Below are 11,603 nucleotides of genomic sequence, written 5' to 3' on the forward strand. Positions count from 1 at the left end.
GTTCAAAGACGATGGACTATGCCTGAACAGAAATCACTGTTGTTTACCAACATTTGGAAAATTAATGGAAATAATGAATTTAATTAGTACTTATTCCTGGTCTAATATAATGCTACGAATATTTTAATCTATTAAAAATTGTGTAAAATTATAAATAACCATTTTTTCTTACTTCTAAGGGCAGATCACTCTAACTGTATAAAAATACCCTACAATTAGAACTCTTCAGTGTGCAGTGTTTAGAGCTTCCTGAATTCTCACCAAGCTGAGATTTTCATCATCTTGAAGATCACTCGATTTCCGTTTTCGACTTCTCTCTGTAGAGAGCTCACATAGATTTTCATTTTCCTCAACATCACTTTCTTCACTATTTTGACTTTTCTCTGTCGAGGGATCTCCGTCATCATCACTTTTCTCTGTCGAGGGATCTCCGTCATCATCACTTTTCTCTGTCGAGGGATCTGGCAATTTTTTATCTCCATCATCATCACTTGCTTTCATTTTTCCAGTTTTCTTGGACAGAGGCTCAGCTAGAGCCATTTTTATTTAATCTATTAAATCAAATAAGAAACCCGTAAACTGTGGCCTTTCATATTTATGTGTAAATGTATCCCTATTATGCTACCCCCCCCCCCTTCCCCACTTCTAAAACATGTAAAAAGACATGACTTGTTTAAGGTGAAGTGCTATAAATTTTATCCTTTGCATGGCACGTGACATGGAACCTACGTTTTTAAGATCATATCCTCTGCCTGGTGACTTTCTCTTCTAATGATGGCGGGCTTAGGAAAGGATGAGACACTACATATTAGGGTGTAGACAATATACCGATATACACTGTATTGATAATATCACTACATATTAGGGTATAGACAATATACCGATATACACTGTATCGATAATATCACTACATATTAGGGTATAGACAATATACCGATATACACTGTATCGATAATATCAACTGAATTCTGTGTGAAGATGATACAAATATTGACAGGTATGTAAAAATACTGAAATAATCGCAAAAAAATATTTCTTTTTTTTCTTTGTTTACTTAACATTTTTGGTTTAATATACAAGATAAGTGTGCTAAATATAAATATTCATATGAAATACATAATAATTAACACCACTTGAGTGGAAATATTTTGTTTTATGACAGATATGTGTTTTCCCTTTATTTCTAGGGCTAGAGATCAACTGAAACAGGCTTGGGGTTGAGGTTTACGAGCAAAATCTTTGTGGACTTTTGCAAAAATTATTTTTTAATTTTTGATTTCTAATCGGCACTTTTATCCATTGAAGCAGTTATTTTGGCCGGAATTTGGTTCCTAGGGGAAACATTGATATACATTGTTTACGAATAAATTATTCTTATTTGTGAAGAATTTTTTTTTTCATTTCGCTACAAAAAGATTTTTTAATTAACCAATTCAAAATATTGTGATCATATGTTAATAATGAGGACCTTAGATCACTAATTTTAAAAGGTCCTAAATTTAGGGAACCCAGATCCTTCAACTGGCGTCGGAATTTCATAAATATTATGGATTCTGTAGAGGACTACGCCAGGCGATGGACCAGACATGAAAAAGAAGACCCTGACACTTTGTCAGAATGGATCAGATGTATGTTAAAATCGCGCATTAAAAGATTGAGAGGCAATATGAAAATCATCTATCCTTCTGTATTCAATAATCCAGAAGTGAAAAAAGAATTAGATAGATTACATGATCAGTACGTACTGGTCCCTGCTGATAAAGCAGGTAACAACATTGTCTTCGTTTGTAAGGCTCATTATATTAAATGTATTTTAGAGGAACTTAGATTTAATTCTACAAGTGGTAATCAAACTTATACTCATAGTTCCCTTTCTAAGGAAGAAATTCTTCAAAATCATATGTCAGTTTTGAATATTTTTAATATTCCAAACAACCAAAATGAATTTGAATTACCATATTTATATTGGATTCCGAAACTTCATAAAAATCCTTACAAACAAAGATACATAGCGGGTTCCAGTAAATGTTCAACCAAGCCTCTATCTTTACTCCTCACTAAGATATTAACAGTGGTGAAGGAGAGACTTCAAGAGTACTGTGCAACAATATATTCGAGAAGTAGTGTAAATCAGATGTGGATACTTAAAAATTCCAAGGAACTTTTGGAAAATTTGAAATCACAAGATTTTACCAAAATCAACAGCTTAAAAACTTACGACTTTTCAACTTTGTAAACAACCATTCCCCACGATAAATTAAAGTCCAGGCTTTTTGATATCATTGACAGCTGCTTTTTCAATAAAAATGGAACTCGTAAATATACTTACCTTGTCATTGGTCATTTGCAAAATTATTTTGTTAAAAAACATTCTGATTGTTCACACAAGTACTCTGAAGTTGACATTAAAAAGATCCTTGAGTTTCTGATTGACAATATCTATGTGGTTTTTGGAGACCAGGTCTTCCAACAATCTATTGGAATTCCCATGGGTACCAATTGCGCCCCGTTATTAGCAGACCTTTTTTTGTATTCATATGAAGCAGAATTTGTCCAAAATCTTGTACGTGAAAAGAAGAAAACACTTGCTGTGGCCTTCAACTCGACATTTAGATATATCGACGACGTATTGTCAATTAACAATGGCTATTTCCATTCTTATGTCGATACGAATATATCCTTGTGAACTTGAGATAAAAGATACCACAGAGTCTGACACATCTGTTTCATATTGGATATTTTACTTGAAAAAGACGTTAATGGTAATTTAACATCCAAGCTTTATGATAAACGTGATGACTTTAACTTTTCAATCGTCAACTTCCCTTACTTATGCAGCAATATACCTTCATCACCTGCATACGGGGTATATATCTCTCGGTTGATTCGATACGCAAGAGCATGCTCTACGTATGTACAATTTCTAAAACGAGGTAAATTATTGACAAATAAGTTGATGAAACAAGAATATCAGCTGTCTCGTTTAAAGTCATCATTTCGTAAGTTCTATGGTCGATACAATGACCTTGTCAGCAAATACAATTTCTCATTGAGTCAAATGCTGACTGACGTTTTTCACACTAATTGTTAGGCCATTATTTACACACTGAATTGTCGACGGATTTTTCCGTTATTTCCCGATCATGACAAGGAGCACACGGCGGGTGAGACCGGTCGACAGGGGATGCTCACTCCTCCATGGCACCTGATCCCACCTCTGATGTTTGGAGGTCCGTGTTTGCTCTGCTCCTATTTTGTATTGATTAATGGACTTTTGAGCTTGCATACTGTTCGTGATCTCCATATATTTTATCCTATCGTGGCTTCAATATCATGATATGTATTGATATAGAAAAAGTTGTATCGTCCCACCCTACTACATATGTCTATGTCACACCTCTAAGGTGGTACCTGTAGGATCAAACCTTTACAAACAGGAGGTGCCCTACAGCTAGGTTACATGTACCAGGACCAGTATACAATTAAGGCCTAGGCCTTTCTTATCTATTTCATTTGAAAATAATCAGTTGAATTATTTCTGACATTTTTGACATTAGGCTAATGCCGCTATTATAAAAAAAAATCCTAGATTCTCATCTAATTTTTTCTGAAAAATCAAGGCGGGCAGGCGGACGGATTTATATTGATATTCTCTCTGTGTTTATAAAAACAAGACATTAATAACATGCATACAAGGGTTGGCTGTTGAATCATGCAAAACTGCCTATATTTAAAAAACTTGAAGTTACTTATAAATATATACATCACATCAGCCTATATTTGTTTACGTTTACAAACATGATTTTTGATTACAATACACAGGACTTTTTACAGTTAAAAAAAACATTAAACCTAGGTTTAAAAATTCATTATTCTAAAAGATTTCTTTTAAAGAAAAAATAGTTTTGATTAGAAAAATAATACATCTAGATCTATATTAATTCTTGCACGTGTATTTTCATTTATAATGAAATATGTGACAAACAAATCACAGAGAAGAACAAATGAAATGTTTTAAAATGGTCTAGTATGATCTTGTTTACACTGAATAGAGTTATCGTTCTTAACTGTGGTCTGAAGTTTCAAATCGTCTGTTTATCGCAGGAAAGAACTATTTATACTGTAGTGAAATTGCATATGTAAATATATCCCCTATGACCTTTCACCCTGACCTCATAGCCATCCACCCGTGCCGGGACACTTCCCTCGTCAGTCTAGTCCTGCCAGTCCTACTATTCACCACGTTATTACCTGTTTTGTTGTATGTGTTGTTTGTACCCGTGTTTACCCAACATGTAAACCCGTGTGCCTTCGTCGTCACCTTATACTAAGGTAGGCGACATTCTTAGTAAAATCCCATATATTTTACTACATTGGCGTCGCCGGTAATTCGGTGCGGGGGAAATTGTATATTTTATTTGTAAAAATTCACGGTAGAGTTTCCACTCGTGAATAGAAACACGGGTTGAAATATTTTCTAATATTTCGCATTTAGTCATTTTGGAATTCAGGAAACTGTTGTTAACAGGCTTTATATTGAACATTAGTTACAGAGTTCCAACAATTTGACTAATTTGCCATGTTATTTTTTTTCACTCGTGAGTTGCATTTACTTTATATTGAACACGTGGTGAAATCACGGTCCAGTTATTTTTGTATTTTCATTTCCAATAGTACTTAGTATTATATTTATCGTACAAGCGTTTTTGTAAACGTTGGTACGTACATTTTGAACATTTATACATTGTCTTGTGCGAATTACCACTTTTTCTCGACTCAATCAATTTTGGTCATTCGTGCCGTAACGATAGACCTCGTAAATTGTTTGTCTATTTGAAATATTTTTTGCACGAGACAAATAGTTCATTTTTTTTATTGAAAAAGTTTTTGTCACTCGTGTTGACAATTTTCGAACAGCGTTTTCTTCTCGACTCGTCATTCAATTTAAATTGTTCGTGAGTTTTCTTACATTTTTTTTTCCTCTCAGCTTCCCTAAAAATATTTTGGGGGAAAGTAGAGATATCGTTTTTTCATATCGTATATTTTTTGTACTTATGTTAACATCACAGAGTTAGTTCACGCAAACCCGTTTACTTGTAATAGCTATAGATCAAAACGCACGTGCTTCACGCTTTAGTACGTAGCTGTAGACTGGTTTGCGGTGTACGTTTTCACATCTTTTAAGCTCTGTAATATACGTAAATTTATTTGTAAATATAGTCAACTCATAGAACATCCTCATTTGATTATACAATTGATTAATTAGATTATCTACCATATTTCGTAACATCAATGCTTTTTTCTACCGTCGTCTGTCATCGGGCGTTTACATTAACGTTGTAAATGTCAGTGCGGTAATTAAGCAAGTAGTTAATTATCGAATTAAGTAAGTAGTTATTGTGTAGATTAACAGTATTAATATTTTGGACCAATATATCAAGAAACAGAAATACGGAAAAATATAACAACATCGTTAAACAGTAATCAAAGATAAAGAGAAGATAGGAAGAAAAAAGGATAGAAAGAAAAGGTTGACGTCATAATCTAAAATTACCTGGACCATACTGATGAATTTAACCGGCTTAAAATACAATTATTTATTGTGTTAAAGTAACGTTTAATTCAGACCACAGTGAATATACGGAACTTGTTGTACATCAGTCACTTTAATGTGCGGTAATATTTTCACCGGCGGTTTCTTTACCGTAACGTGGAAATATTGTAACGTACGGCAATAACATACACACATTCAATGACTGATTGTGCAGTAGTGTCAAACGGCGTGATTATTTCCGTAACTTTGAACTACTGAAGAAACAACAAAATGAACCCAGCTATTACACCTTGTGCAGCACCTCCTGGATTCTATGGTGGACCATACTTGCCATCATTCAACCAGGGCCAAATGGGGTATCCCTATCCTTGCACACCAGTCCCTGGGAACTACCCAGTACCATTTCCTGGATATGGTGGACCATACCCTCAGCCATTCTATGGACCACAACAGCCATGTCTCAGCATACCATATGCATATGGCCCATATCCCGGAATGTTCCCACCTGGATACATGGTACCACCACAGGTATACCCCGGACCAGGCATGTATGGAGGGCCACCAATGCCACCACCATTGACCCAATCACAAGATGGAGCTGTACAATGTCCTGCTATGTCAACAAATGTTATTCCAGACAACACCCAGATCCAGGAACAAAGAGATGATTCAGGTCTGGCGAAACCTGGAGATGCCAGCAACTGTATGTCTGATTTGCCTGCAGCATTACATCAGCAGCAGCAGATGCCAACAGTTTCCAGAAAGTGTCCACCAGGTTTTCCACAAATACCGAGTGGTGATATTTCACCTGCTGGTAGACAGTGGAATACCATGGTGTCACAGGCAGGTCTCCATGTTCCTGGAATTTCAAAGTCAGAAGACATACAGGACAGAGATGAAACAGAAGACAGATCTGTTGAGTTATGGCCACAGAGTAGTGAGCATTCAACTGCTAGTTGCCAAACAACTCCAGATACTGATACAACATCGGAATGCCAACAAATACCGGACCTGACTATGGATATACAGCCTTCTAGGAGTGATGTTTTGCCTGAGCATAGCAATGAGTCAGTTGTAAATGCTCAGACAATTGATAGCTTACAGAAGCCCTCCTTCAAAGAGCTGGTTACAGACCAAAATGAAAAAGCAAGCTCTTCATTATTAGAATCATCAATCCATGATGAGGAACACAAGAGTAAAGAAGAGATTGGTGAAGAAGTATTGAATGCTGATTGTGAAGTATTGTCTGTACCAGCAACAGCTGTGTATCATGATGCAACCACTGAAAGTGACACCACAGATGGCTCAACCAGGTTTACTTGGAATGCAGCCAACAAGGACTTCCCTCTGACTTACTATAGAGAGTGCCTTGTTTGTGTATTTCAGTTTGTGTACCATGGGCTGGGCATTCCATCTGGGTTGCAACTTGAAAATAAATGTTGGGTAGTGCCATGGCTCACCATAATTATGTAGATCATTTGCTATAAAATCCCTGAAATGCTTTTACCCAGTGTTTACGTGTTGAGTTTAATTACTTAGTTCTACTACTTAGTGTTAGTTTTATTTATTCATATATAGTTTTAGTACTGATTTCATTTGAATAAAAGCTAGTCAAGGATAGAGTATATCCCTCAATTCTCACAAGGTAACTTAAGAGTTTATCTACATTTTATATCTATTAAGATTAGTAATCTGATCATTTTTAGTATTTAATTAGTATTTAGTCAGTAGATTGTAGCGTTAATAACATTAGTTTTTACCGCAATCTTACGTAATATTCAGCTGTAATTTAATAAAGCAACTAACATTTAAACTACATGTAGAATTGGTGATTAACACTGGTAGTAGATCTTAGTTAACTAGCTAACATAAAGTACTTTCTAATATTAATGCTACAATCAATCTTAGATATATCTAGTAAGCTAACTATAACTTGCAGCGCTATTTATAGTCATAAGTGTTTAGTAGAGAAACTAATGGACTTGTCTGCACAATAAGACTTGATTGCTTTAAGTCTTTAATACACTAGTATAGTTATGCACAATCTACATTAGATAAGTTCTAGTATTACTACATGAATAATTAAAACTGCTATCTATTACTGCCTCTTTATTTTAAAAATAAAAGGGAGGGGAAATAGTGTAGATTGTAGTGTGTAGATCTTTATAGTGCTATAATTGTCAATTTTTCTAGTGTAGATTGTAGTGTGTAGATCTTTATAGTGCTATAATTGTCAAGTTTTATAGTGTAGATTGTAGTGTGTAGATCTTTAAAGTACTATAATTGTTAAGTTTTATATAATCACCAGTTGCAGCAATCTATTAGTTAGTATTAAGTGCATGTGTAACATTTAAACAATAGATTTATAGTAACTAATTTGCACCTATTGTCAGTAATAATTGAGCACAGTGATGATTAACAGTCACTCACTTTATATGTAATATCTATTACATATAAAGGTATTCAGTTATTAATCATTGTCAGTATAAATGTTATTAGTTATAATTTAAGACCAATATACTTATACTTTGCAAAAAGCCACAGTTAAACTAGTATATAACTATTAGTAAGCTACTCAGCAATGCTCTATACACTTATGGCATACAATATGCACAGTAGTGAAATATACTGACAGTTCACTTATAAGTACGCATTTAGTGGTAATTTTACATTGATAGCATTTGAGATTTTAGATGAATTAGCAACATGACAAAGTAATTGATATTATTTAAGAAATTCTTAGTTGTGCACCTCAGTTAAACATTGAGCAATATAAGTATTGCCCATATAAAGTAAATTAGATGTTGATTACAAGTACTGTATTTTAGTCATGTAGTAAAACCCATTATTAAAGAATACTTAGGCTTTAATTAGTATATATGTAGTTCAAATCTGGGTGAAGCATATTCAGGCAGTATAAGTCATAATTTTGCAGTGATCTACTCTGTTGCATGTCTTTGACCCAGTTCCTAAGGATGGCCAGGATTATTATACTTAAACCAGGACTGGTGTAAACATGCAACCTAAGCTTTCCGTTGGATATAACCTGGCTGATATTTTACAGTGATGGTATATCATTTCGGATTGCCTTATGTATATAGTCCATGCTTTCCGTTAGATACACGACTGACCTTTCTCAGTGACGGTATTAGGGCGGATTGCTCTATGTAAATAGTATAATGTTTTCCGTTAAGATACTTGGCTGACCTCTTTCAGTGACAGTATTGGGGCGGATTGCTTTACACGTTTTGTATATAGTTATATATCCATTACTTATTACTTAGACCAAGACAATATTTTCTGTGTCATACCTGGCCTACTAATCTTAGAAAGTGACGGTACTGATGCAGAATGTGTTTTGTAAATATGTTTCCAGTTGTTATATTTCAAAGGTAAGTTATTTCTAGTTAGGAATATAGGATATATGCATTCTTCAGTTAATTTAGTACTAGGCTAGGTAATAGGATAATATATTTTTGTAAGTTAGTTTAAGTTAAGGCTTTAAGTTCGTATAGGTATACAGTATTATGCATCGTAGTTAAGGTGACGACACACATCAAAGTATAATAATTAAAATATAATGGTATTATCAGTATACATCACAACAGTTCAGTAAATTTCATATTATTTATATATCTGTTGTAAGGTTCTAACTTAGACTGCACTCCTGCACAATTTAATTAGGCAAATCAGTTGTATACATGATTAAGTGATCATACGTATTAAACTTGGTACAACTGAATCTCACTAGACTAAACCATATGTCGTAACATCATTCGGTTTCAGGAACTCTCGTGGAAGTAGGTCAATGTTAGATCATAGGTCAATAGTATTCTTTTTGATTAATATTAATTTATTACTGTTTAAACCCACTAGATTCATAATAGACTATATGGAATGCGTATGGTTAAAACATGATCATTATAGATCTAATGTGGAAGATACATGCAGATTATTATGATTTGCAAGTCAAACCATAATCTTACCACATACGTACATGTATATCCTGCAGAACTAAGGCGCTAGAAGTAATTCCGGCCAAGTTCATGTGGATACATGGATTAGTTCATACGGTTTCCATGTCATATTAAATAATAATCATATATTTTTGGTTTGCATTCCTCTAAGAAAATTACAGCATATGCCCCTTGCTTTATCAAATAAAACGGGGAGGAATGTAGTGAAATTACATATGTAAATATATCCCCTATGACCTTTCACCCTGACCTCATAGCCATCCACCCGTGCCGGGACACTTCCCTCGTCAGTCTAGTCCTGCCAGTCCTACTATTCACCACGTTATTACCTGTTTTGTTGTATGTGTTGTTTGTACCCGTGTTTACCCAACATGTAAACCCGTGTGCCTTCGTCGTCACCTTATACTAAGGTAGGCGACATTCTTAGTAAAATCCCATATATTTTACTACAATACTGTAGGTCAGTTTAGATCAGAGATAATCTTTTTTATAAGTCCTCTGCATTGGGACTCACCCGATCCCGGAATCGTGTTGGACTTACTTGGTCAACTATCAGCGCTGTATCGTGGGAATACATTGTACAGTGTCGTAAGTCCGAAATCCACCAAAAACTTGTAACGAGAATTGACGATACCATGTACGACAAAAATCCAAACAAATTATTCTTAACAAAAACTCCTCTTACCTTTGCAGTACAAATCATGTTGTGTGCAGCTCAAATCATTGACATCCCTATCACGATACATTGTGTACGGCCTCGGGGGTGCTGGCACCAGTTTTTCCCGCAATCTAGAAGGTGACAGGTGGGTACGTCCCCATACCGTTTTCGACTCGAGATGTTACGACTCAAGCGTTTTGCAAGCATTGGTGTTTGAGATGCAGTCTATTGAATGAATGAATAAATAAATAAATACAATAAAGGTCACTTTATTCTATTATAGACACGCAGATCGTATTTTCTATTAATGAAATATATGGAGATAACGAACAGTATTCAAGCTCAAAAGTCCATTATACAATACAAAATAGGAGCAGAGCAAACACGGACCTCCAAACATCAGAGGTGGGATCAGGTGCCATGGAGGAGTGAGCATCCCCTGTCGACCGGTCACACCCGCCGTGTGCTCCTTGTCATGATCGGGAAATAACGGAAAAATCCGTCGACAATTTAGTGTGTAAATAATGGCCTAACAATTAGTATGAAAATCGTCAGTCAGCATTTGACTTAATGATAAATTGTATTTGCTGACAAGGTCATTGTATCGACCATAGAACTTACGAAATGATGACTTTAAACGAGACAGCTGATATTCTTGTTTCATCAACTTATTTGTCAATAATTTACCTCGTTTTAGAAATTGTACATACGTAGAGCATGTTCTTGCGTATCGAATCAACTGAGAGATATATACCCCGTATGCAGGTGATGAAGGTATATTGCTGCATAAGTAAGGGAAGTTGACGATTGAAAAGTTAAAGTCATCACGTTTATCATAAAGTTTGGTTGTTAGATTACCATTAACGTCTTTTTCAAGTAAAATATCCAAATATGAAACAGATGTGTCAGACTCTGTGGTATCTTTTATCTCAAGTTCACCAGGATATATCGTATCGACATAAGAATGAAAATAGCCATTGTTAATTGACAGTACGTCGTCGATATATCTAAATGTCGAGTTGAACGCCACAGCAAGTGTATTAAACAAAAAAATGCGTATTTTTACCATGGTAAATATTTGCCACAGAGCCGAGACATTAACGGTTCATTTTTCTTCTTTTCTTATTTACTGAGCAGGGCTCTTCAAAGAGCATTTATTTTTAGAAGACCTTTTCTGATGTTTCTTTTTTTCGAGTGACTTTTTTTTTTACGTTTTTAAGCCATTTCATAATGATAAAAATATATTTATATGGTTATATTTGTTCGTATGTGATTTAAAAAAAAAGACAAATAAGAATGACGAGAACTTATGCTTTTAATTTAGGTGTCGCGTGAACTATATTAAAACATCGAATAAGACCCATACTTTAAAGTTGATTGTAAAATTTTAGCAAAATGAATGATTCCGTTTAAC

Source organism: Saccostrea echinata, unplaced genomic scaffold (genome assembly GCF_033153115.1).
Source record: "Saccostrea echinata isolate AGI-Se365-2 ecotype Australia unplaced genomic scaffold, CSIRO_AGI_Sech_v1 ptg000005l, whole genome shotgun sequence".
In the NCBI taxonomy this organism is placed as follows: Eukaryota; Metazoa; Mollusca; class Bivalvia; order Ostreida; family Ostreidae; genus Saccostrea; species Saccostrea echinata.